Raw genomic sequence first — 6,150 nt, 5'->3', positions numbered from 1 at the left:
GCGAGAGAGATCACAGCATCCCCTTCGTGCTCACAACGCGCCGCTTCGTGCGCCGCAGGGGAGACTTTCTCCTCGCGCGCTCCAGGGACGCGGTGAATCCTTGCGGCGAAGCGCTCTCCTCCCTGTGGAGTTTGAGTGCGCGCTACGGTGTTTCAGTGTGCGCGTGGTGATGGCTGATCGGGGCTTCGGCTCGCACGACGCTCGAACCCGCAGTGGTTGATTTTTTTTTTACTTCATTATCGTCTTGGCAGCACAAACAAACACAAAATACATTTGCATAACAATAAAAGCAACAATCGCTTGCCACTGCATGATGATAGAATAGATTAAATGATTTTAGTTTGTCCAGAACTGGCAGCCACTCAGGTTGAGGATTTTGCTGTCCTAACAGTTCCTGTGAGTACATGATGCTTTCAATAAAATACAGATAAGCAGAATATAGAATAATACGGTTATGTCTTACATCCATTCGCGTGCGCCAAACACTGTGCATGCAGTGCAACATTAACAGGTCGCAATGCACTTCACCTGGTTCGCCGCATGGTAGGAAACATATTTCAAAAGGCGTAAAGGTAACTCTTTTTTCAGGATACGTTTCAAGACATCCAAAAGAAATACAGCATCGTGACAGCCTAGAAAGATATGTTCAATTGTTTCCACCTTTTTACATATATTACAATCGACCGACCACGGCACAAAAAGAACTTTGCTCTGCAACCATGGCTTCACTGGAAGTGTGCCAGTGTGCAATTGAAAAAAAGAAGAAACGCACTGAGGGCTTCACAGGCATTCTTTTGATATTTTTCAGCACGTCGCGTTCTGGACCCAAAAAATGTTGTTCAAGTACGATTATCGACATCATTGCCTGATTATGTAGTGTCGTCTTTGCCGGCAGGAGTAGGTCGTCTTTTTTTTTTTTTTTGCAAGAGGTTTATTCAGCTGTCCGCCTCCTCAGGGCGAGATTTTCGGATCAGTATCTGGCTGTTGTCGCGAAGAAAAATTTGTGCAAAGATCTGCTGGATGTGTTTTTGCCAGTACCCGCGGTGGTTGGTGACCAATGCCCATGTAGAAACCAAAACCTAAATTGAAAAAAAAAGGAAAACAATCGATTCCCCAGATCAAGCTATGTAGAAACGTTTACACACTACCAAGCTTCGTGCCATACTCACATTGCCGAAAATCGCGGAATAAAAAGGCGTTACGGCATCTGATATTGAGGAGACGCTTAAGCTTCCTCCTAATTTTTTTTTATTTTAGATCGCAGCTCTTTGGCGCCCGTTCCTGGGTTTCGCGTCAGCGTCGTTGGCCTCGTAACCTGCTCCGTCCACCTTGCATCTCCCCAGTTCGAGCCGGCGCTACGGCAACCGGAGCCGCGCAGGAAGAGGGGGGGGGGGCGAACGATGGGGGCAGGAGCGCGCGCAGCAACCTGAGAACACGAGGAAAGAAAGTGGGGGGGGGGAGGGGGGGATCACCGGAGACAGCGCTAGCAGCGACTGAATGATGCCGCTGCCACCGCTAGTGAGTCAAGACAACGTGACTGCGTAAAAAAAAAAACTGATTGATTTATAGGAAGAGAAAGGCGCGGTAACTGTCTCACTTGTGTTCTGTGGACACCGCAACCGCGCCGTGAGGGAAGGGAGGAAGATGGGAGTGAAAGTGGAAAGATAGAAAGAGGAGCCATAGTGGAGGGCTACGGAGTAATTTCGACCACCTGGGGATCCTTAACGTGCACTGACATCGCACAGCACACGACGCCTCTTCGTTTCGCCTCCATCGAAACGCAGCCGCCGAGGTCGGGTTCGAACCCGGGTACTCCGGCACAGTAGTCGGGCGTCTTACCACTGCACCACCCCGGCGGGGCTGACTGCGTAGAACACCATCACCGCCATGCAGAAAGAGGAGGAGGGGGTCCCCACCTCGTCCTGCGTTATCAGCAGTTCACCGTGCATCCCGTTCTCCCTCGCTTTACTCACTAGCGGCGTCAGCGACATCAGTCAATCGCTGTTATCGGTTTGTCGCGCAACGTTCCTATGGGCCCTCGCGTTGCTTCCCGCAACCTTCTGATAACTCAATTGATTTTCATTTTCCGACCCCAAAGCTTCTTTCATGAAAGCCAAGAACTGTTAGTGGAGTGTTTCTTCATGAAATACGTGTGGAAAATTAAAAAAAAAAAAGTTGTCTGTAATTGTACATACGTGTCTTGCTCGAAATATTTGCCTCAATCTATCGAAAAGGTGAAACAGCTGGTGAGCTGCGCTCAAATTTCGCATTATGCAGTACCGTAATCGTAGGCATTGGATGGTGAATCATATCACTACCTAATTTTCTTAAAGAGCTCACGTCCTAATTCTTTTTTCGAGCTGTCACTTTCTTTGTTGTCGGGTCACCGTTCATTGTTTTCTGGCCTTCGCATGCTGCCGACCTTTGATGTCAAGTGAAAGATGAAGAACCGAACGCACGCTCTTTTTCTCGATTTCCCGATGGCCAAAGAAGAAGAATAGTTAGTTCGTTGAGGCACGGTACGCTGCAGAGAGGCATGGGACAGAAAAAAAGCCGGCACGACACCAAGCAGACGCCCGCGTTCACGCCGGCAGGATATCTCACTCCATCCACCGGGCCGCACAGTCCAACCACGCCGAGCTTCGACGCTGTTGTGTTCGACGCCGCCGGCCAATTTGCCACCTCATGGTCAGTGTCGTTTCACAAACTTTAGGTCCTCAAACCTGCCGAGCTATTCCGGTCTAAAGAACTGCACAACAACGAGGAGTAGAAATCTTTGTTGAGCACTGCAAGCATATTTAAAGCAGTGAAGGAAGGAAACCCCGGTTACTGCCAATTTAACTAGTGAGATCTAAATTCCATCTAAAAGTCTGATCTATCTACATGTCTAAGTTTTCATTTTCAAACTTTGCCCACTGCAGTGGCTCAGTGGTTAGAGAGATTGGATACTGAGCCGGGGGACTCGGCCGCGGCTGACTCATTTCGATGAAGGCGGAGCGCAAGGTGCCATGTACGGTACCATATTCGGGCTTTTTCCATAAACTAACCACCATTTACGGACTTGCTTGGCTAAAGAGAGCACACTTAGTACCCTTGCCGTACTAGAGGCGCATATGTCCCACACTTTTGACAGTAGAGCTCAAGGTTCTACGAGGTATTTACATGAGGACCTCAGATGTAATGATAAAAATTCTAATTATTGCTATGCGTTCCCAATTCGCAGTTTCAAGAATATCAGTAAATTGTACACCGCCGCTTTGGTGCAGTGGTTAGGGTACTCAACTGCTGTGCCAAACGAATCGACCCCCTGCCGTGGCGGCCGCTTTTTTTTCGATGGAGGTGAAAAGTAAGGTACCGCTGTGCGATGCGACGTCAGTGCCCATTAAGATCCCCAGGGTGACGAAATTCCCGCAGTCCTCCACTATGGCTTCTCCCATAGCCTGAGTCGCTTTGGGACGTTAAACCCCATAGGCCAAACCAAACCAATCAGTGCATTGTTTTAAATAATTCAGTAACATATCATCAGGCAGCGAATATAGTACAGGCATTCGATGTGGGTTGAGAATATGCGTATGTTACAACTTATCAGTGTTGTCAGATAGCCCAGAATCCTGAAAGCGACTAGTTTTTCACTACAGTCGGGGCACATTTATGAAGGAGATCGAGCTCTATAAATATTGTCACGTCTCGATTGAACGCCAAGGAGGACCTAAAGATAGGACGGGTTTAATAAATCAACCTGGACGAGTCTTGCGCTCCAACTTCCTTCTCTTCCAGGCTCGCGCTTGTGGGGCCCAGTCATCATCTTTGGCGTCGTCTTCTATGCGGCATTTGCCCCCCTCCTCAGGAAGCATCGTCCCGATGAGCATAAAAGGGAGTAGGGGGTCAAGGTCAGTCCGAGTTGTACGGCTTCATGCGTACAACGTGGACGACGTCGGCTTGTTGCTGGCGTCGCTTTGAGGTCGACACCCCGTCTGGCACCACCTCATAAGTGACGTCGGTTAAACGTCGCTGAACAACATATGGCCCGACATATCGCCGCAATAGTTTTTCGGAGAGTCCACGGCGGCAAATAGGCGTCCAGACCCACACTTTGTCGCCAGGTTCGTACATGACATGTCGGCGTCTATGATTGTAGCGTCGTGCATCATGCTCTTGCTGATTCTTGATCCGCACACGCGCTAGTTGGCGGGCTTCCTCTGCACGCTGAGCGATTTCCTCGGCGTCCTGATCGAGATCGTCGGTGTCGGCATTCGGGAGCAACATTGCATCCAGCATAGTTGTTACTGGTCGCCCGTGAAGGAGGCTGAATGGTGTCATACGAGTGGTGTCTTGGCGTGCCGTATTGTAGGCGAACGTGACGTAGGGAAGAATTTCGTCCCAATTCTTGTGGTTCACGTCAACGTACATGCAAAGCATGTCTGCAATGGTTTTATTGAGGCGTTCCGTCAACCCATTGGTTTGAGGGTGATAGGCTGTAGTTTTACGGTGACTGGTACCACTGAGGCGGAGAACGGTCTCCAAAAGTTCGGCCGTAAATGCAGTTCCTCGGTCAGTTATAATGAGCGCCGGAGCGCCATGCCTCAGGACAATGTTCTCCACGAAGAACCGAGCTGCTTCGGCGGCGGTACCCCTTGGCAGAGCCTTGGTCTCCGCGTAGCGGGTTAGATAATCGGTGGCGACAATTATCCATTTATTTCCGGCTGTCGACGTCGGAAATGGTCCCAGGAGGTCCATGCCGATTTGCTTAAAAGGTGTTGTTGGCACTTGAAGAGGATGGAGTAGGCCAGCTGGTTTTACAGGGGGTGACTTACGGCGACGTACATAGTACTTCACTGTCGCAGGCAGTTTTGGCCAGTAGTATCCGTGCTGGACTCTAGCCAACGTGCGGGTGTAGCCTAGGTGACCGGCGGTTGGCTCGTCGTGACACGCTTGCAGAACTTCACTGCGGAGAACAGATGGGACGACGAGTAGATGACTGTTTCCCCCAGGGCGGAAGTTCTTCTTGTAAAGCACGTTGTTGCGAATAAAGAATGAAGAGATTACTCGGATGAAAATCTTAGGCACAACGGTAGTTCATTTTTCCAAGAAATCAATAAGAGGGAGCAATTCCTGGTCTTCTCGCTGCTGTTGGGAAAGCGTTGCGTCATCTATGACACCTAAAAATACAGTGTCTTCATCGGTCATAGTGAAAGGTTCGACCGGCGCTCGCGAAAGGCAGTCAGCATCCGCGTGCTTTTTTCCAGATTTGTAAATAACTGCCATGTCGAATTCTTGTAATCGAAGGCTCCAACGCGCGAGTCTCCCTGAAGGGTCCTTTAGATTCGTCAGCCAACAGAGCGAGTGATGGTCGCTAACGACTTGAAAGGGGCGAGCGTACAAATAAGGGCGGAACTTCATAACCGCCCATACCACTGCAAGGCATTCTTTTTCGGTTGCCGAGTAGTTCGCTTCTGCTTTAGATAGGGTCCTGCTGGCGTAAGCAATTACTTTTTCCACACCACCCTGGCGCTGCACCAGCACAGCACCTAAGCCCACGTTGCTGGCATCCGTATGAAGCAGTGTAGGGGCGTCGTCATCAAAGTGCGCCAGGACAGGTGGTGTCTGTAAACGTCTCCGCAGCTCATTAAACGCTTGTTCCTGTTCTTCACCCCAGTGAAAGACAGCATTGTCACGCGTCAGCGAAGTTAATGGCCAGGCAATTCGTGAGAAACCAGCAATAAACCGGCGGTAATAGGCGCAAAGACCCAGGAAACGCCGCAATGTCTTTTTGTCCGTAGGTGTCGGGAACTTGGCGACTGCGGAGAGCTTTTCAGGATCAGGCCGGACACCTTCTTGGCTAACGACGTGACCTAAGAATTGCAGCTCCTCGTACCCGAAGTGGCACTTCTCGGGTTTTAGTGTGAGGCCCGCAGATCGTATGGCCTGAAATACAGCTAGCAGACGGCGTAGATGCTCTTCAAATGTGGCCGAAAACACAATCACGTCGTCAAGATACACCAGGCATGTTTGCCACTTAAGTCCCGAGAGCACAGTATCCATCAACCTCTGAAATGTTGCTGGTGCTGAGCATAAACCGAACGGAAGGACCTTAAACTCGTACAATCCATCGGGAGTGACGAATGCTGTCTTCTCCCGATCTCTCTCGTC

Source organism: Amblyomma maculatum, chromosome 11, assembly GCF_055883805.1.
Source record: "Amblyomma maculatum isolate TAMU_Amacu chromosome 11, ASM5588380v1, whole genome shotgun sequence".
Classification (NCBI taxonomy): Eukaryota; Metazoa; Arthropoda; class Arachnida; order Ixodida; family Ixodidae; genus Amblyomma; species Amblyomma maculatum.
This window is presented reverse-complemented; position numbering follows the sequence as displayed.